Source organism: Calonectris borealis, chromosome 8 (assembly GCF_964195595.1).
Source record: "Calonectris borealis chromosome 8, bCalBor7.hap1.2, whole genome shotgun sequence".
In the NCBI taxonomy this organism is placed as follows: Eukaryota; Metazoa; Chordata; class Aves; order Procellariiformes; family Procellariidae; genus Calonectris; species Calonectris borealis.
The window spans coordinates 15,347,719-15,369,743 of record NC_134319.1 but is presented as its reverse complement, the minus strand read 5'-3'; the positions used below and the strand labels follow the sequence as shown (position 1 = coordinate 15,369,743).

The window sequence follows — 22,025 nt, the reverse complement described above, 5'->3', positions numbered from 1 at the left end:
CATTAGTTGGAAATAAGGGCAAATCTCCCTCAGTCTGAAAAGTGAGGGAGAAAATTTCTATTATAGAAAGTAAATGTTAGGCACTGCTCCATTGCCACCCTCCCCATAGCAAGTCTGCCCCACAGGAAGCCCAGAGCCTACCTGCCTTGCTGTTCGCTTGCTTGGCATGTTGATCCCCAACAAAGAAGCATGAGACCCGGTGTCCTTCTGAGTACAAGACTCAGTTTTAGTTTCCTACCTCCTACTGCTTAAAATTCAGTGCTTCTGGGAGGGTGGTGGAGAAAGTACGGAATAGAAGAGATGGTTACAGGCCACATGTTCAATGCAGATATATAGCAAGTAGGACTTCCTTCCCCGCCACCCCAGTCTTTTATAACTTCACCTTATATTCAGATCAATACGGTACAACCATTCTGATATGGTAGCATTTTATACCCATGTTGCACTCATGTGAAGGACTGTGTAGGGTTTAGGACAATAGGAAATCCAGCCCCGTGACTAAGTCCTAAAGCTCATCTTTTTAGAATAGAAGCTGGAAGAGAGACTGGATGCCTGTCTCTCAAGATGATAAAATGCAGTGTTCTGAATAGAAGGCAGTATTTCTCCCGGGATTGTTTCATTCTGGGTAAGAGAGAAGTACTCTTTTCTATAGCTGAAGAGAAAATTTTGTTTGTCTCAAGGGAGAAAGTTCAGAGCAGCTTTGGGAACAACCATCTCGGAATCAAATTGCAAATAGAAAGGAGAAATTGATAGGGCTTTTTGTTCACTGATCGTACACACTGATATAACAGTAATTAAAAAAAACCAACTTTAGTATATTAAAAGAAAAAGGAAACCCAAAGCAAACGTTCAAAGGAAGGATTTTTAGAAGCTACGAATGCAACATGTGGATTCAGAAGACTCAGTGGAATCAGGTAAGGAGAGCAAAAATACCCTGGGAAACCTCATAATGTGCTCTCAGCTGCACTTAGTGAAATTTACACTCACAGAATGAGTCCTAAGAATTCTTTCCTATAAAAATGAGAAAAATCAAGGCAACTTGCAAATATTCTAGCTTAAGTTTTTATTTCTGAGAAAGGCAAATGTTACACTAATTCCATATCCCTGTAAATAAGGAGATATAGAAAAACTTTTAGCATGCAAGATACCTCCTTTCCTTATTTATTCAGCAGGGGATATTTAGAATCAAGTGGAAATTTCTGCAAGTAAATCTGACTTTTTCAGCAATAGAAGTGACTATTTGGGAAACTTAGTTTCCATGTCTTTAGCAACTAACATGGCTTCTGAGAAGGAAAGTACCTGTTTTGAGAAAAGCCACATAATTAGAATTGATGGGAAGGTAGAAAATCCTTTTTGCAGCAACACTGTGGTTTTGAAACTTGTTGCCCTGCTTTGAGCTCATAAAAAGCCTTTCAAAGATTTGCAAAAACAAAATAGTATTAAAGTGACTGTTTTGAGACTCAATATAGTCTGCTGGGTATGTTCTATTCTGACTGGAGTTTTCACACTGAATGTGGCAGAACATAAAGCTGAACCTAAGTCATAAGTTTCCTAGGCCAGGGCCATAGCCCACAGAACATAGAAGTCTCTATAGTTTGATAGAGATGTTTCGGATTTTATGAGATGGCATGTTTTGGCCTACTTTGCATGTGACAGAAAATTCCCCAGGTCAAGTTTTTCCTCAGTGATGTAGCCAAAAATTCAAGTTGGTGGTGTTGGCATGGCAGGACCACTGGGATTTTTGGGATGCTGTGATCTTGGAAAGATCAGTATGTGCACATGTTGTGACTGGGCCAAACTGGTTAAAGGTGTCCTAGGGAAATTGCAAGGGGCTTTGGGGGCTATATATGGAGAGGTGTCTCCCTTATATTTTTCGTTTTACCAGTAGAAAATGCCTTTCTCAAACCCCTCAAAACATGCAGTTCTTTCCTCCACTTCTCTCCCCTTCATAGATGTTTTCCTCCTGAAAAGCACAGGCCTCCTTCCCTCCCCAGCCCCACCTTCTTGTTTCTCCTCTGAAGCAGCATCTATTCACTTATTTACGTTTCCCCAAAGTCTGAGAAAAGACATCAACAGGAAAGAGGGGAGAGAGAAAGCCTAGGGACTTGACAGAGATCTTGACACAACACAAGGTCAACAGAGTTAAAGGTCCTAATCCCAATCTGGAGTTAAATGGTGAAAGTGCTACTGGGCCCATTGTGCTTATATCTGAAGTCAGCCCTACACAATTTTCTTCTCTGATGGTACAGACAAAATTCAGCCTTTGGGGGACTTCCACTTCTCTATAAAGACATCCCTGTACTTCCTCCTTTAAGGAGGGAGTCGCTGAGCATGACAATGGAAGATACAGAAGACCCTCTGCAAAGTATGTGTTTCTTGTCCTGTCCCTTCCAGCCTTCATGTTTCCCTGGTTTTTTTTCTTTGTGGACGTCCCAGTTGGAAGAGTAAGCAATGTTATTAATATATTGCACAGCAATTTCCAGAAGCAGAAATATAAAGACAATGAAGGAAATATTTTTACGTTTCCTCCACCTTTATACTCCAGCTAGAGATTCTCTGATCTCTTAAGTCCCCCAATATAATTTTAAAACAGTATATTGCTAGAAGATCCTTATTTGTAGATTTACTTCATGAAGTAAGACAAAGGAATAACTAACTCTCAAGGAAGAGTGATGGAAAGTCCTGTTGTCCTGAGAGTTGGTACCTTTTCTCACTCCTCATGTTACATATTTCACTGCCAACTTGACAATTTCAGGGCCATGAGTGTACAAAAATCATGTTGTTGCAATTTTACAAAGGACCTCAGCTTCTTCCAACCAATTAACCAGAAAACATTCCAATATATTTTTCCATTTACTTGAATAAGAAGCTACATTGCACAGCATACAATCTAAACCTCTAGCTTTCCTGATGAAAGTGGAAGGACTTGAGCCGGTCACAGTTGACATAGAAGATACAATGTGAAAAGGTCATGCTAAATAAAAAACCTGTTTGGTTCTTGGTGATTTTGGAAACTGCAGTTATCTCTCATCACCTGTGAATCTTTTCATGAAGGCCCTAGCAGCAGCTTTGCTCAGAATGACAATACCTACATGACTTAACTTACAACATCTCACATTTAATTTACATCAGAGCAGAACAAGCAACCACTAGAAAACTATCTAGCAAATGTAAGATACTTAATCGAGAGAAAGCAGAACTTCAAACATATTTCAGTAAGGATGCTCATGAGCTGAATAGGGGTAACTGTTTCACCTCCAACTTTAAAAATTAACAGTTCTTCCATTTGCTCTGTTCTAAGTAACCTCCTATCTTTTATGAGTGATTTTGCAATAAGAATTTGAAATAGTAAATCAGACTGAAAAATAAAGAGTAATACCTCTGCTAATGAGTATCACTAAAAGGTACAATTACTATGAATTTTCATATGCAAGACTGCTTCCAACCTCATGAAATCCAAAAACCTGACATAAAAGCTGAGCTCTGAACCGAACACTAAAGTTTAGCTGGTATTCTTGTTGCTTTTTGTCCCCTTTTAACCACAGGGACCAATTTTGTTCTACATTAGGTAGAAGTGAATATAAAAAGCTCAGGTGAATAGAAGCTTGAGCTAGGTCAGCAGACTGATTTTTAAAAAAAAAAAAAAAAAAAAAGGAGGAGGGGAACCCAAAACAAGGAGAGTATTCCCATGTTGTGGATCCATGGCTGTGTAAACCTATCAGAACTCTCAGCTATGCTTCACTTTCCGCCTAGGCTAGCACTGGGACTTGGCCAGCAGCGCGAGGAGCTGATCTGGCTGAAAATTGAGTTGGGAAGTTCTTAGCCACATCAGCTCCAAGAAGTAGCTTGCCATGAAGTGTCCAGGTTGCTGGTGCCAGCTTAAGGCTGGCTAGAAGCTGGATAGCTTGAATTCAAGCTGTGTAGCTTGAATCTGATATGAACTTTATCTTTCACAAAGCTGTGCTGCACATCTTATAGCTAAAGACAGAGCTTTAATTTTCAAACCATGGAGAAGAGAGGACACATAGGGAAAATTCCCATTACTATGTCAAGGGAAACTGAACATTTGCTTAGACTGCCAATAGGGGTAGGAAGACATGTTGAAAGTACTGAAAGCTAGAAGTTAATAATAGATATTGTCCTTTTATGAGTTTTTATTTTCAAAACATGCATACCCAAAGTAAAAGAGTTCAAGCCTTTAAGTGAGGTTCAAGGGTATACTTTCAAATGGGAATAATATGTGAGTAGATGATATTTACACCATCTAAATTAGAAGAGAGAAATTAAAATGAGTTTATATCTGACGTAAAGAAAAAAATTAAGCTAATCATGTAAATCTAAAGTTATTTAGGCATCAATGTCTGGGCAAAAGAATGCAGTAAAAGACAGCTTCCTAACAAAGACTGAACAACTGGGCTTGAAAGGAAACACCAAGGTCTGTAGGAGAAAGAGGAAAGAATGGAGAGACATTCCCCTGTTTGCTGTGACATTATATCTGCAGTGGCCCAGGAACACTTGGCTGAAAATCAAGAACAAGCTCATTTCAACAAGATGCTAAAGGTTGACTGACAGCTAACTGGGTTGAGAGAAAAAAAAAAAAGAAAGAGGAGAATCATAGTAAGTATAATAGCATACATTAAGTATAGTTTTCACACTTGTAATATCCATCTTAACCATTATCTTTGGATCAGTATCTAATTAATACTTCTGGACCAGGCCTTGTATGCTGGTAATAATACCTTTCATGTAATTTTCATTTGAATTCTTAATGTTTTCTTCGTCTGGGTTCTCTGCCTTAATCGAAATTAACTTTGCTTTTATGTAATGCCCCTGGCAGAGTTTTTGAGACTTGCGGCACAGAGTCACATTACACTAATCCATGGCAAATGTAGAAAACTGTAAAAAGGACAGTGGCTCCTTTTGGGGGGTGGGGATGGGGGGTGGAGGGGTGAGAGGAGGGCATGTTGGATTGGGTTGATTTTCTGTCAAGTTATCCTGCCAAGATCATATGATCTGCAAACCTGATATCAGGAAAACAGGGATGGGACTCTTGGTGTCAGCTAGCAGTTACAAGGAATTAAGTATAATGTGAAACTGCACCGTGAGAAGGGAAAAGTCACTTCTGGGCATCTTAGAGAGCCGTGAAATGCCCTCACAGCTTAAGAGAGAGGAATGAGGCTACAGGCCTGTCAGAAGAAAAGAATTTAAAGTGAGGTTGTGTCTGAGGGGAGGGCAAACTCAGTCAGTGTAGACGTAGAGTTTGATCCACAGCTCTCTGAAGTCAAATGTTTTAGTTTACGTCAATGGCCTTTGATTAGGCCCAGAGAGAGCTGTAAGATCCAAGGGCTGCCAGGCTTGGTTACAGTCATCAATACTATAAATCCCTGAGAGAGTTTCCTTACTAAACTCTAGGCCTTTTTGCTGCAGGACGCTAACTAAGGGCATGATCCTGAGCAAACTTAGTCCCATCAGCTCCAAAGGCCGTAAATTCTTTTGGCCATCTTGCAGCACACACAGAGATCCCCTGGTTTGCTGTAGCGGCTTAATACGAGCACCAGAAAGGGCGAGAGAGTAAGAGACAGTTCCTGGCAAAATGGAGCTATTCCCATAGCCAGCACTGGAGCTTCCTCTGAGAGCAGGGTGAGTTAAGAAGACCCCAGCCTGCTATATGGTGGTCCCAGGGGCTCACCCATACATGCAGCCAGGGGCAGCAGGGGTTTGGCCAGGCTCCTCTCCCTGTGCAAAGGGGAAGCTGGACGCTGAAGCCACCTGAGGGGAAGCCTTCAGGTAGTCAGGTGAGTCATTTTGCACCACTGAGCCCAGCAAGTGCCCCACTAACTTTAGAGACTAAACCAGCTTGTTTCATTTTTGTAACATCTTGTGAGAAACAGTCTGATTTCTTTAGTTACTAAGCCTTTCTGAACAGGGACAAGCTCAGGTAGAAATCTGTTCTCTTAGAAAACAGAAGCTATAACCCTCCCTGCTGTAAGGGCTGATCATAATGTTGTTGTATACTTGGGAAATCCTTCTCTGTAGATTAACCTCGAAGCTCCCCCTCTTGCTCTCTCAAAGCTCAACTTATATTACTTGGTTGGTTGTTTTTCTGATTTTCTTTTTTTTTTTTTAGTTTTTTTTTTTGTTTTGTTTTGGTTTAAAAATAAATTTCATAGAAAAATATTTGCAGGATGAACAGAAAATAAATCAACACTACCAGAAAGCCAGTAACTTGATTGTTTCTCCCTGCTTCTGCAAAAAACCCATGAAAGCTCAATTGTCCTCTCAGGACTCCTTGGAAGTCTTAACAAAAGTCTCTAAAAAGAAACTAAATGAAAGACCAGGGAGTAAGCAGCAGGGCAGATCTATCATAGACAAATCAGACAAAACCCTCTCCTTCTGACCGTATCTGGGCTTAATTCTGATCTCCTTACTCATGCTGAGTAATAATTCATACCATAACTAGCCACACTGGAGTTGCTAAAATCACTCAGAGTAAGCCATAAGCCTGTTTGACAAATATCAGTCTGATACACTAAGGCTAAAAATCCTAAGAGCTAATTCAAATATTATTTTTATAATTATGTAGCCTCAAAAAAGAGTTCTGTTCCTTGTTGTTGTTGAGGTGGTTTGTTATTTTCCAAACAAAGACAAGAAGTTTGTGATTTTCTTTTTTTTGTTTGTTTTGTTTTTCATCTTAATATAGAATCCAGCTAGAAAATTAATGTTTTGTCTACCCTAGAAAATGCAATGAATATACAAAGATATATGAAGAACTGGCACCTTTTTGACAGAGATATTAAAACAGTAAAACCTGAGGCCAAGTCTACAGTACAAACTTCTGTCTGAAAAGCACATTAGTCAGCAATGTAATAGGACACGATCTCAGCCATTAACCCAGGCTGAGCACCTTATTTGGCCTACCCAGTGATTAGCCTGACGCAAAGCCCTCACTTATTTACTGTGTCTTCGTGTTGCTTCATTCACCCATATGTACGTGACAGTAACACTGTTAAGAGGGAGACTTGCTGTGCTGCTGCAGAAGTGCATACTGTAGATTTTTTTTGTACCTTTGTAAGCTGATCTCTTCTATGTCTTCCTCAGCGAGTCGTAGGAGGGTTTATCCATGTTTCTAATCACATGAAAGGGAACCATTGGAAAGAATCAAAATATTATCAAGCAAATTTTCCTGTATTTCAGTCTAGCAAGGCTGGACACCAGCACAAGCGGAAGCACTCCAAGAGCTAATCAGGATCCTTAGGAAGGCTATTCTGCTCTTGCTTAAAATACCAAATTCCTGTAAGCGAGTTCAGCATTGAGACGCAAAGCCCGAGGAAGTCCCCGAGGTGCCAGCAGCGAAGCTGTTCAATGAATGCTATTGCACAACAAACCCCAGTGGTCCTGCCAAACTCCTCCTCCAGCAGGAAGCCTGGCAACAAGGCACTCAACGAGTTGAACAAAAACTACAAGCTTTGCACGATGCAAGCGATTTGCCAACAACCAGTAGCCTGCAGGCTGGATACTGTTACCTAGTTATTAATGAATGCTGCTGATTAACCTTTTGAAAGTACTTTTTCCACCAACCTACTGGTGGGAATCTGCAGTAGCAATGCTCAGGGGAGGCTGCTGACATAGGAGCAACATTGGGGATAGTGAATAGGCAGCCCACGAAGTGACAATGACTTTAAGAGTTGATTACAAACCAGAGTAATTCTTCCAGAGACCTCTGGGAAGAGGAGGGGGGGAGGGTAAGCTTTTTTTAAGCTTTTAAAAAGTTATTAATGTACACTATATCTCAGGCTGCTGTGCTTGATTGAAAACAAATTAAAATTTTGTTCAGAAGGCTTCCTATTATGCCCCTGCAGTAAATTTGGCAGAGACTGTGACACTCCCCCCAACTATTCTTATTCATGTTTGAAGCCCAAAACTCCTCAAAGTAATGCATTGCTGAAACCTAGGAGATGGCATCTAAAGCATTCAAAAATGATGAGTGTATTTGTATTTCTTTTATTTTTTTTTTTATTTCCTGGTAAGACCTCCTAAGCATTTTTGAGCTTACTTTTCTTTAGAAAATATCAAATAAACAAGAAGTCAAGACTCAGTGAAAGGGTCATGAAAGAACATGAATCTAGGGGCAAGAAATATAAAATTCTGAAATACCTCAAAGTTTTCATTAAGATATTGAGAGTTGATGACTACAGTGAAAGCACAGGGAATAAGCAAAGATGAAGGAACTGCCTGAATCTTAATCACAGATAGAAAGGAAGGAGGAAAAACAAAAAAAATCCAAAAGAAGAATACAGAAAGGACAAAGAAAGGACAGAGAAAAAAAATTGCACAAAAAGCATATTATAAAGAGGGGAAAAAACAAAATTCAATTAAAAAACCCAACAGCCTCACTTTATCTATTACCACAAAAAGACTGCTTATGCATACCTTCACTGGGGGATCTGCAAAACACTATTTTAAAAATTGTTCTGTTTTCTCAATTTAACAAAATTGTTACTTTTTAAGCTAAAAACACATTAAAAAAAAAGATTTCTTCCCTAAATCCTCCATTAGGTTGAGATTTCACACAACAGTTGAGCCAGTTTGACAGCTTGCTGCTGTTGATTGGGGAAGCAGCCTCACTCCCCTGCTTTGTTCCCAGCCATGTGGTCTTAGTTCTTCCCTTGTGCTGAAACCGGCACTTGTCTGACACCCCAGTAAAAAATATTCCACTCTAAGTTAAAAAAGAATATTTATTTTCTTCTGCAGATATTTTTGTTTGTTTTTAAAAAGCACTGGGAGAAGTAGGTGAGACTGCTTAATAGTCCTATGAAACCTCACCCTGGAACTATGGAGAAGACAGACATTCATATTTTGTGCCTGTTCTGCTCATTCTACTACTACCCATTTCATGTCATTAAATGCAAATATTATTACATGCAGTGCCGTTCTCCTCATAAATTAATAAAAATGATGCAAAGGGGTAGGTTATAGGCCCCTATGCAAACTGCAAACAAAAGCAGGATATGAGAACTGAGTTTCCCTCTGACTTCCACACTACGGACTGTACTGAGCACAGATCAAGGCAGGCTATCAGGCATCAGCTAGACTGAAGATCAACAACAGAAAAATCCTTTTCCATATTACCTTCATTTACACTCTTGCAACCTGGTTGACATTCACTGCTTCAGCTCTCCCTCACAGTAGAATTTGGGTTTGTGTATACAGATTAGTTAGGCTTTCCTTGTTTTCATGACATTACTACCATTATTTAAATAAAGGATCTGTTTTTGTTCTCTTCTGTTTCTGGGAGGGACAGATTTCTTTTTGAATGTTCTTATAACGGGATGGAAAAATCTGTGCTTGTGCTATAATCCACAGACCACAAAAGGATGTCCATTACTTTGCATTAGCCAAAGATTTTTCTTTGGGCAACATTATTGTCAGACACAAAAAAAATAAGAAAGAAAAAAATTGTATTGCTGAAAAGAAAACTTAGTTTCCAATATTCAACCCTGATTCTTACTCATAAGAATAGTCTCATTACTATCTGTGGTACAAACAGGACATGGCGGGATTCAGGCTATTAAAACCAGAGATTATTGAAAAGTAAACATGTGTTTTTTATTTACAGAAACAGAACAAAAGGGACTCTAATTGAAACAGATCATTTAAATAAAACCAGCATACTACTTATGCAGATAGTATACTTATGTAGATACACACATGCACACACATGCACACCCAGCCAGAGCTTCCAGTGTTTTCTGGCTCCTGGCATTACACGTAGGAACCTAGTGGGCCCAAAAATCCTTGTGCACATGCTAGGATTTTCAGGGTATCCAGGCTCCCCAGTACAAATCTGGGAGTCACTGGGCACAAGAGGAGCCTCTGTTAAAATGGAGCAAGATCCTCAGCTGCCTCTCAGGGAATTTGTCTGTGTTTCATCAAATCCAGCATATTCCTGAGAAATATCTGAGGATATTTGATGAAGTGACGTTTCCCTGATCATTTCCCTTATTGTTCCTTTTTAAGAGAGAGCTGAAATTATTTAGATTGCTTGTTAAAAGAAACAAACACAGGAAATGAAACCCGGTGAAAATAATTTCTTCATTTTGAGGGTGCACTAAGATGGAACAATCCTTACTAAAGATAAATGAAAATGTAAACACACTGATTTCAATCAAGAGCACTTTTCATAAGAATATTTCACTCACTAGTTGCTGCTGATGGCTCCCTGTTCCTTTTAGAGGTGTGTTACCCATCCTGGAATATACACAAGAGTTCAAGTGTTGCATAATTACACAAAACAGGGCCTGTACAAGAATATCCTGTTTTGCTTCCTGTACACTCACTAGGGTGGCTCAGCTGAATCCTTGACAACATCTAGCTCCATGAAGAAAACATCAAGACTCCTTGCTGATAGCAGTTTTTTACCTAGAGCTTCTCAGCAGTTGGGCTGTTTAGCCCCAAAGTGTAAGCAGACAATCACCCTATTGTTTACTTTCTAGTCAGAAGGAGCATTACTGCTTTTCTTCACTGTCCACGGCCTCTGTAATCCTAGCAGTCATGTTCACTCAGCAGTAAGTCTAAATATGTGCTTCCCAAAGGAGTTTCAAATCCATGACATAGATTAACATCACTGTGGTTTGACGCTATCTGTGACAGATTCCACAGTAATTAACATTTTAAACCATGGTCAATACTGAAATTATTTGATGAGGACTCACTCTATCCCCCAAATCGTGAGAAATTAACAAATTTAAGGGGTATCATTATAATAAAGTGAATAGGCTGTGGAGGACAATGTATCTTTCAAAAACGCCGTCAGCATTGCTTCATCTCATTACATATCACTATATCTTAAAAAAAGAAGCGATTCAATTGTGTGATGGTGAATCACGAAACTTCACAAACACTCAGGGAACACACATGCCACTACAAATTAACCATTAGCACTGCATGGCATTCATCCTTTCTGTCACACACTGTGGGAAGCACGCCTTATTAGCATGGAAGCAGGGAGCAATAGTATCTCAGTGTACTTAACATTCGCTTACCTTGGAAAAAAGAGCACACAATTGCAGTCTTAAACAAAAAACCCAATCCCCAAAATGCTGCCGCTCTATTCCTTTCCACATTTAATCCTAGGATTTAAAAATTACAAAATTGAATCCTAAAGCCTTTTCTTTCCCCTGTTCCAGTTCACTGTTTTTTACAATGAAATGTAGTTTTTGCATTTTTAATCAGTCTTAATCATAAACAAGGCAGGCATCACAATTGCGGCTATTTCAGGGTTCCTCCTCACGCACGTCTTTTTTGGTTTTGAATTTCAATAGTACCCTCAACCGGGGGTCTTCCTGGATCCCAGATGTCGAATTATATGGTCTGTCCTATTCTTCTTACAGTGGCAATCCAGTTCCCTGTTAAGTTTCACAGGAATCTGAATAGCTGTTCTGAAATCACCCATTTCTTCCTGAATTGTATTACAATGCAACTTAATTTTGTCATTTTGATTATAAAGAAATAGTTCTACTTGACTTAACAGTTTCTTAGAAATATCTGCTCTCTTTCTTTCTCTTTTATCTCTTAGTAATATGAAGCACCTTATGCAAATCCTTAAAAAAAAAAATCTACATTTAGCATCAATATTCCTGTTTGAGGTCCTGTGCGGTCTATAAAACCTCGAGAAAGGGGCCCACTTCCCATACCTATTCTACTTACATGCTGTTTTATTTAAGAATCAAGAGTACATTTTACAACCACTTTGCCATGTTAAAAAAGGAGAAACATAAAAGTGACTTTCAGGGGGAGGGTAGACTTATGTTTTGTTTCACTAGCTTCTTTCAGAGTAAACTTGTAAAATAAAAAGATATAAATGCCAAACAATTTTGTAAAAGCTAATGTAGCAGTAAACCAGAGCCTCCCACTGACCTAGAAGTAGAACTGGTATTTTAAACCTGTACTGCTTTAATGTATGTTTTATACATATACATATTTGAAATTTCATTTTTTTCCTAAGTGTAACCCAACACTATGGAATCACACACATCTCAGAAATTACTCCTACCCACTCCTAGTTCAAATAGTAACAGAGGCTTGCTGGCAGATAATGTTAACATTGTGTAAGGTATTTGAACTAGCCGAGCAGAGCTACATAACACAATGCATCACAAAGGCAAGTCATGGCCTTTGGCACCCCTGCTCATACTATTATTAATTATGCATTTCCTCATCTTATTAGTGTTTGAATGGATGTAAAAAACAAACAGTGCTGCCCTAAAGGATATTACAGCCATACTACAGCCTGACATCTTTCTGGGATTAATAACAGAGGAACCAGTCCTACAAGTGACCTTTGGCTTGTACGTCCTCAAGACAATTTTGGTTTTGGATAGATTACATGGACAACTGTTATCTGGCTTTGGGAGCGATTATTTCTTCAGAGATATTGAGGACCCCATTGAGCTACATGGCAGCAGTCATAACCTCCCTTGCTCTTACAAAAGGAAAAAAAATAATCTGTTGAGACTCAACCATATCAGCAAACCATTGAGTTATTGAATAATCTCAGACTACCTGCAGACTCAGGCATATCTCTTTGCGTTCATTACATTATGATTGTCATTTCATAATTTGCTTTTAAATCATAAAGATCTCAACCCCCTATATTTATAACAGCTGAATTACTATAATCTTAGATAAGTTAGGAGCTGAAGTTTACCTAAAGTTATCTAAATTTGCCTGTAAAGCTACAGACTTGTAAAGTTATCTAAACTTGTACAAAAGTCTCAGTTCCTAACTTCAGATATGTTCATAAGTGACATATCTTTAAGCAATTCTATTTCCCAAGCAGTATGCTTTATTAACATTATCAAAAGGACAAACTAAACTCCCATTGTTCATGCTGTACCAGTTTACAGCAACATCTGCCGGATAACCTAGAGCTGTAATAACAGAGACCCTGACATACTGAAGTGACAGAACAATGTGAGACATGGCTATGGGAAGGCAAGGGTTAGATAAGAGGATAAGAGAAGACTTTCACATCAAAGACTTTGCTTCGCAATGACACCTACCCTTTGCTACTGCCTGTGCCATTGATTTCATGACTTGTCTAAGTTGCCAGTTCATCTAGAAGGCTCCCCAGCTTATGAGAGGTTATATCAGAAACAATAAAGTTAGATGGCAGTTTTGTATGCCTTTGGGGAGAGAGTAGATCCATACACTAGGGAAAGTGATAGAAAAACTGGAATGATTTTACTCTATTCCACAGTCATTTAATGTTTTAGCTGGCATTACATTTAAGTGTACCTTATAGTGTTAATACCTCAATTTTGATGGCCAAAAGTTCCCCCCTCTTTAAGAGAAAGAATGTTTAAAACCCACACATTCACATTAGTAAGTCAATAACAAGAATATTTGCTTTGATAGTCTTGTTGACACACAATAGTCGAAGCAGTTTTATTATTTTTTTTTATTATGGCCAGAGTATCTTTAGGGCAAAGTCTCTGGGAGAAACACTATTAAATACTTAGCCTGGACAAAACCTTCTTGCAGAGGAATTTTCAATTGCTTTTCAGCTGCACTGTGGTTTATTGTTTGCTTTAAATAAGGCCAGGGTCTAAGCTACATACCATGGTGTGTGTTAAAAAATCATTATGGTGCAATTAAAAACAACGTTAAAGGTAGAATTCCCCTCTCTCTGTATAACTGTTGTATGCTTCCTCTGTGCCTTTCATGATTATCTGCACCAGCTCTGGTCAGGAGATACAGCTGTCATGAAACACTCAACAGATGGCAGTGGCTGGGTGATGCTTCATCCATTTTTGGATGCTCTACTGACATTTGAGCTCATGCCTTCTATAAATGCTGTCATGCCCCTGATTCCTTTTAGCCAACACAAGCCTACAACGTGCAGTGACAATATTCATCTTTCCAAAGGAATAGAGATAAATTGAACTGCCCTTATGAAAAGCAATATAAAATACTTAAATTTAGTGTCCTTTAAAACTTTTAACCATTATAGATAGATATGGCTAGAAAATAGATAGACTGATAAATTGGTAGATGGATCTCCTTTCTTAGTGCTGTTTCATCCTTAAGCTATTTTATTCTTATAAGGCTCTTCAGAGATTGATTTAGCTTACAAAGAACAGCAATTTCTCTCCAGTTTTAGGAAACTGCTAGGAACTAGAGTGCTTTGAAAAGAAATTGATTAGCACAACTTCTTTAAAAAGAAAGGAAAACAGCTAAAAGATACATAGTATCTTTGAGTTTTTCAGGTAGTAAATGCTGCTTAGTGTTTTATCTTAAATTAAGTTTTTAAAGCTTATTGCTATTGCGTTTTTGATATAGTTAGAGTCAAATTGGAAGAAGCAGCAGCTTGTGGAATGGAAGACAAGACTGCCTTTGTGTTTGTTTGGGTTTTTTGTTTGTTTTAAAACAGCTTTATAATAGTACCATCTAATATAATTGTTTGGTATGGAGAGACTGTGACAATCCCTGTGTATGTCCCACATAGAGGACTACATTTCGTGCTTCCCAGGTTCAATCCCAATCACTGTGGTTCCTGATATAAAAACAAATGAGAGATAAGAGATGGAGAGAGAAGAGGTGGATAAATTCATGTACTTAATCACAGGGATTAAGAAAGACTTCTTGGGAATGACAGGTACTGGTATTTTGTCCTGACCTAGGAGTGGTGGCTACATTTTTCTCATACTGTTTCCAGCACAACTCATCCTAAATACAGGATGTTCAGAGACTATCACTGCAAACATAGCTGATGTGTTTAATTGCACAAACACTTGATGATGCCCTTCACTATAAGGCCTATTTTTTTAATGTTGTTAAGAACGATGTGATTTACAAGTTAATTTATACCCTAATAGTGATGAAAGAAAATGTAAGGGCTACATCGCTATGTCAACATTCCTTGCTGAACAGCCAGGAGATATTTAACCAAGTACTTAGGTAAGCAAGACACACCTTATAGTGTGATGAAAGGGAAACCAGTGTTAGGACATATGATTTAATTCTTCAAGCCTAAACTTAGATTTAGCACTGGAAGTAATAGCAGAATGATGCCATGACAGTGTGAGGGTACAGTCAGAAGCGGGACTTACTTTTTACAGCTCAGCAGTAGATTATGTCCTGTGTGAAATTACACAAGTTATTAAGATCCCTTAAATAATCTTAATAGAAATTAACTTCCACAAACACAACTTATTATTTACTAACACTAGCCATGTTTGGCTACTACAGAACGCAGCTGACTGATATAACTGCTTACAGATTTCAAATTAGTCAAAGGACCTCCAGATTGCTGTCTTTTCACTCTGTCAGTTTTAAGGGCAATGACTGAAGATAGGCCAATTTCAATTACTTTTCATACCGTATTCTTTTCTGTAATCCTTCAACTGTTAAGACAGTAAGGGAAAGGAGCACTCAGTCTATACCTGAGCCTATAATTAAACAATAAGATCAATAAGATCACAACCACTTATTTTCAACATAAAAAAACTACATGGTTTGCCTGTACAAAAGCTTCATTTATTGAACTTTTAATTCCCAAATTGCACCTTTAGAGACACCAAGCTACCAAGAGAATCTAATGCCGACATCTTAGCTTAGCAGTGTCTATTGTTTCATTTATTCTTGGGCTGCACAGTCAGACAACATCCTTGCTAGATCAGGACAGTCAGATGTGGTCAACTAATCTGCACTAATCAGTTAATAAGCCTTTGGACCTTAGAGGGCAACGGGAACATACATGGTTCAGGCTGGGTACAATCACATATATAACTGTATGTCTGAGTACTAGAAATGAAAGAGATGCTAATGCTGTATACCAGAGGGTTAATTTTTTTTCTTACTGCTTAGAGGTCCTCTGGATCCTATTTTCACTATGCACCCACGCCAAGAATGCAGACAGTGATTCATATGAGTTTCTGCCTTTAAGACAGCACTCTTCTCTGATGCCTGAGCAAGTATCAAAGAATATGTAATATATACATTTATCATAGGTTCACATTCCCTTAAGTACTCTCACTTATTTAAATAGTATTTACCTCATGTTCCAGAAAAGTATGTTCTCTAACCGTAGCCATACCGTTTACTATTTTTTCTGTTTTGTGCCATTGTATTCATTATTTAATGTATGAAGAGAGTGAAGTAAAAAAGTATAGTTCTTTGCAGCACTGTTTTTTGCATTTAGAGGCTCTTTTGTACTAGCTTCAGAACGCTGTATCTTACATCAAGAAAGAGGAGAAGGATACAGAAGAAACTATAGAAGGATTTTGAACTCCTCTTCTGTAACTTATAAATTTAAGCTATGGAGAAGTCTGCAGTGCATCTGTGTATCTGTAAGTCTGGATAGAATTACTGTTTCATGCAGCATTTCCCATCCCATATGTTTATCCCACACAGTTCCATGGAGCTATATTAATGAGTGGAACATTACAAGTGGTTATAGTTGCATTCTGAGTTAAAAACCCAAGAACCACCTGTTATGCACTTCATACAAATAACAGCATAACATTGAAAGTTTTCATACAAATTCTAGCTATAAGTCACCTCATAAGACAATAATTTTCCTTGTAAAAAAGGGTAAAAGTAATCCCTTTCTTTCATATATACATGACTTTGCCTTATTTCAGCATCATTAACTTAGGGGGTCATCATTTCATGTTTTTCTTGGCTTTTAGTATAGATGAGGTTATAGAAGTTTCTGCTGAGAGCCGTATGGTAATGGTTACTTCTTTTGTTATATAACAAAAGGGACATGGTTTAGTTTAGGGACATGGTTTAGTGGGCATGGTAGTGTTGCGTTGACGGTTGGACTTGATGATTTTAGAGGTCTTTTCCAACCTTAATGATTCTATGATTCTATAATTCTTGAGCATACGACAATGCAAAATGATAAAGGACTGACAGGATAAACGCTGGGAAAAACAGTAACAAACACTCTGCAAACACACAAAATAGCAAAGCTGAGCAAAAAATTCATGCTGCAAAGATTCAGAAGCCACAGCTGATCTGTTTGAGCACTGTGAGACTACACACAATAGGGAGCTTTCCAGTACTAATCTGTTCTGACATTTTATAGAAACTAATTCTTGCAGACAAATAAAGGTCTAGTTTGGAACAATTTTATTCAGGCCATCAGCATCCTTCCTGATTTGATCTGATTTTCAAATAGCATATGTTTTTCTGTTTGTGGTCTTCACATCCTGCATAAAAGCAAGATAAAACTAGCAAATGCAGCATTCACAAGAAAGCTAAGATATCAGGCAGGTACAATTTAAACAGATTTTAAGGCAGGACAATCACATAACAGGGAGAAAGTTGAACAAGAACAGAATTACCAATTTCTATATATGTATGTCTATTCACACATAAGCACACATGCTGGGAATTTTAACAAAGCATTGTTTTATTGGTTCTTCAGCTGGGTATAATGCTGATCATCAGTTACTGGCTGAAACCCTAAAAAAAAATGCTATTTGAGGGGTTTTTTTTGTGTTGCTTGAGTACTGTCCCTTCTGTCAGTGTTTTACTGCATTATTTTAAAGAGCAACTCTTTGCATGTGAGGAGACAGATACTGGTGATTTAGGCAGGCCAACACATCACAGTACTTTTACTCAGCTGATATTTAATGATTTACCATTTAATGCAGTTCATCTTTCATAACCTCAGGTTCAAACAGAAGCAGCTGCTATTAGGGATGCAACAGTATTGAACTTCCAACCAAAGGTATAGGAGAGCTTCTTTTATAGCTCTAGCTACTGGACCCATCTGGCTCTTCACTTAAGTACTGCAAATGAAGGAGAGAAACACTTTGCTTCCCATCACTGACGTCCTGAACAGAATGCATAATTATTCAGAATGAAGGCTTTCCAGTCAAAACTAGCTGCATTAACAACACATTCCCAAACTTTGGTGGATGAAAACAATTTAATCCATCTTATTATCTAAAGAACACTCTGATGAAATCAGAAACATATAAAAACAGGAATCATACTTACTTGAAATAATTTTTAATGCCAACATCCCCAAGTCTGATCATGAGGAAACTGGGTCAGTGTTTCTAAAATAGTTTCTTCTGGAAATGAAAGATTAATTTTTGATTTACCTCCATTTTGAAACAAGAAGGGGGAGAGAGGAAAGGGAGAGTTTGTAGGCTTGTAGGATACAGCAGAAGCTGTTGTATGGTCTCTTTCTAGTAGGAGACTTGCATTATTGAGGCAGGAGGCTTGCTGTTCCCCAATACCCCAGCTCCAAGTGCTTTAACTAAAGTAGTATTCCCCTCCTCCAGTAACTTAAATGAAATGCAAGCCTTTAGAGGTGCTTTCAATTTCTCTTTCCATTACTTTGAAGGAGAAAGCCTGCAAGTGCTAGAAATGTTATCAAACAGGTTGCTTTAAAAAAACCTTTTAAATAAAAAAATCCTTTCCTAATGCAATAATCTTCTATTTTCATTTTTATTCTTGTGGAGATCTGACAGAAAGGAGATTATGGCAGAACTACATTTACCTCCAATTCCTACCAATATCTGTAAATTAGGATTTGCAAGAAAAGAAGTAGATTATGGACTTTCATTACAATTACAGGGCTGCAGAACAACACCTGCTGTTGTTATCATTATAGCTAATATAGCCCACAGTGGACCAAAGAAATTTTCATATCTTAACTGTAAAAGTAGGTGTCTTTTGTTATCAGTAGCTTTTAAAGCAGAGGTATCCAAGCACAATACAATTTTAAAATACAGGAATCTATGTCAACACTTACATGCAACTTCATTTCTTTTTGGTTTCGCTCCACATCTAAGAACATGAACTCACTTTAAAATTATTACAGGATTCAGTCTCAATACGGACTATAATTTTGGTGATGCTATTTTTACTACTGAAAGCTCTTCAGAGCATACAACAGCAAGCATTGCTAGAAATTATGTCTGAATGCTGAAATCAGTTCTGGATAGGTTCTCCATTGCTTGTTCTACCCGATATTATTATTGTCCTAGCACATTGGGAGAAGTGGAGCCAATTCACCTCCCTTTTCCATTGCCAGTTTTCAGTCCTTCCTTTTTCCACAAGAATACTAAATCTAAATTGTAGTATTTGACTCAAAGATATAAAAATTTATAAGAGACTTGGAAAGAGTTTGGCTAAATCTAAAGTTTATGCTGAATTAGCAGAATATATTTTTATAGTCCAGAGAGATTCTCAGAGACACTACTTTACTTCCAAGTGTTGATTTCCCTTAAAAGCTAAACAGGATAACCACATAGAACTCCTTGTTAAGCTTTATCAATTTTATATTTCCAGAATTAGGTTATGTTAAACTTGCCTACTTTCCTTGTGTTTTGTAAGCCTCCCCCTGTCCTGTTTTTCTCTTAAACTTCATCCTTCAAACACACATACAAATGAACAATTGGAGGCCAGAAGTTTATGCTGTTTGTAGGAATCCCTGGGATACTTGGCTGATTGTTTTCTTTCAAAGAGACAATACCTAATAAATATTCCACTTAACACCACTTAGGAAGTGGCATTAAGCAGGAAAAGGCCAGGAACTAGGTTTATAAAGAGGCTCTATCCAGCATCCTCCATGGTTCTTCCTCTGGTAGCTTCCAAAAGTCAGTACTCTAATTAAGAAATGATGCTTCTTTGAATGCTTTTTTTGGTGTGAATAGCAGCTTCAACTGGATAGTTGTGGTGCAAGAGGCCTTATACTTGCCAGTGTTTGTAAACAAAGACTGCAGAAGAAAGCAGACCCTCTTCTCCTTCCTGCTGTTTCTTGGCATCCTAAGGGTCTTACGCAGCCAATTCTTCCATGCAGAGTGAGCTAAAGAACAGTTTAAGTTCTGTTTTAGTTATCCTTGCCCAAAACTTAAAAACCTGCTCAGGTGATCCCTAGGTCTTGGAGCACCTCAAGTCTGGAGGCATTTGCAGGTGGGCAGCAGAAGTCCCCAGATGCCAGAAGTTTTTCTTACACATGGCAGCCAGTGCTGAGTCCACACAGGGAATTCGGATCTTTCAGATTTCTAGTTGAGGCAATCCATGAAGTTCCTTCCAAAGGAATTAAAGCACCCTGATGCCCTAAGGATTTCTAAATTTTCCTCATGGAGAAGGACTCCAAGTTCTGAATCCCCAAATCCTTCTGATGCAACAAAATGCCTTCTCAGTACACACCCAACACTTGTCCAGGGTTCTGTGAACTTTGGTTGCTTTGGTGGCTGCTTAGCTTACAGGAATTTTGGTATCTTCCAGGTTTTGCTAGCTGTGATCAAGTATATTTAAGTTGTATTTTCAAAGTAGGTACTTCCCAGCTTCACAGCTAGACAGACCTAGTAGATTTATCCGTAAGGAGTTAGTTGAAAGGGGAATAACAACACTTGCCCTGATTATAAAAGTCACCAAAAACATGTAAGGGCTGAGGTCCTGTTATGACCTCCTCAGCAGAAAGATACAAGTTTGTATCTCTGGCAGCAACTCAAAGAAGAGAACTTAATATCTCATATATAGGGAGTGAAAAAGCTGAAACTATTGGATAAAAGAAGGAAAAAAATGCTACAGGGATAGAAATAGTTTTGCTTTTAAGGGCCTAGCCATTTAATTCCAGAAGATGAATCAAGGTTGCAAATGCTATCTGGAAAATAGTACCTAGGACCTGGATTACCTCTTGCAAACTAACACATAAGTATGCCCCTATCATATGATGAGTATGTGTCAGCTGTGAGAGACCATCTAAGCACTAAGTCACCTGATTTGACACACATGCCAACTGCTTTAAATACTCTTGTGCTGCTTTATATTTTTGCCAGATATATCAGCTTTAACATTGTCCAAGTTTATTTTTTCTGCCTCTGTTTGAAGTTCTTATGTCCTATTCCTAAGAACTATTCCTCTGCCCTCAGCAACATTCACGACATTTCCCCACCGAATATATGTATTAATAAATTCAGACTATGCTATTACTCTTTCCTCGAGAAAGCAAAATGAAATTACTAGCCCACCATACATCCTTATAAAGCCTTTCTAGAGACTTCAAGCCAAACCCTTAACCCTTCAGCCAGATTTCAAAAAACATCAGTTTTCATTAATGCATATGTGATTTAGTAAGACTATTAAGTGATATAATTTTGATTTTTGTAAAACACTTAGCCTCAGAAAATTCCTCAACACACTAATGCAAGCACCTTAGTAAATATATATAACATGGTTTTATAAAGAATTATGTCTTGTTAGGTTTTTTTTTCTTAAACTTCTAATCACATTACAATCATGATCTTGTCCACTGCTTTGCTACTTGTTCCCTTGTTTTTCTACAATTAGATATTAAATGCAAGTTGTCATTGCATTTAATTGCATACTAGAATTACTTGACAAGTAGCATACTTTTCCATTTTCTAGGAGAAAAAACGAGTCCTAAAGATCAGCTCAAAATTTTCATATAATCACTGCCCAAAGAGTATATTTTCTTAAAATTGTATGTGTATGCTAAGGTTCCTTCCAAACTAAATTATCCTATGTGCTAAGTTTCTGCAACATTTTTAATCAAAAGAGAATTTTATTGATATTATAACTTTACTCGAGAAAAGTAAAGACAAACAAAATGGTGTTTAACATCTTAACATTTGTATTTACTCTCCTCCCTCCCAATAAATTTACTCTCCCAAGTATTAAGTACTGTAAGTTTCTGGTACCTCTCAAGGAAGACATTATGTTACAGTAAGATTTCTTGGAAGTAAAAGGGGAAGTAGTGGTATTAAGTTTTTTTGGCAATGCCATTTCTTAAGATTGGCTATTTGGATCTTCGCTCTAAAATAAAAAGTGGCCTATGATAAAAATAATCTGACATCTCAGTTTTCATAGAGGATCTCAGTTCTGTTGTTATCCCCTCCAAATATTAGAATCAACTGGTGACCTCAGTAAGAAATCTACAGACATTGGAAGAGAAGACTATCATAATTAAAATTGACTGTGGGAAAAGAAAAGAGTTTGACCTTAATTACACTTATGCAAAGTGTTTACAGGCT

General features: G+C 38.0%; 1 long non-coding RNA gene across 8 annotated transcripts in view; it reads right to left on the bottom strand.

Annotated features, from left to right (window-relative positions):
- The window catches only part of LOC142084900 (uncharacterized), a 122,838-nt gene that overhangs the window by 87,327 nt on the left and 13,486 nt on the right, over nt 1–22,025 (bottom strand). Inside the window, exons 2-3 of one of the 8 annotated variants that reach the window (XR_012674472.1) lie at nt 18,013–18,089; nt 7,065–7,126 (exon numbers count right to left, since the gene is read on the bottom strand). The exons of the other annotated variants lie outside the window; for them this stretch is intronic. This is a non-coding gene — a long non-coding RNA (uncharacterized LOC142084900). The remainder of the gene's footprint in view (nt 1–7,064; nt 7,127–18,012; nt 18,090–22,025) is intronic. 8 annotated transcript variants of the gene reach the window in all.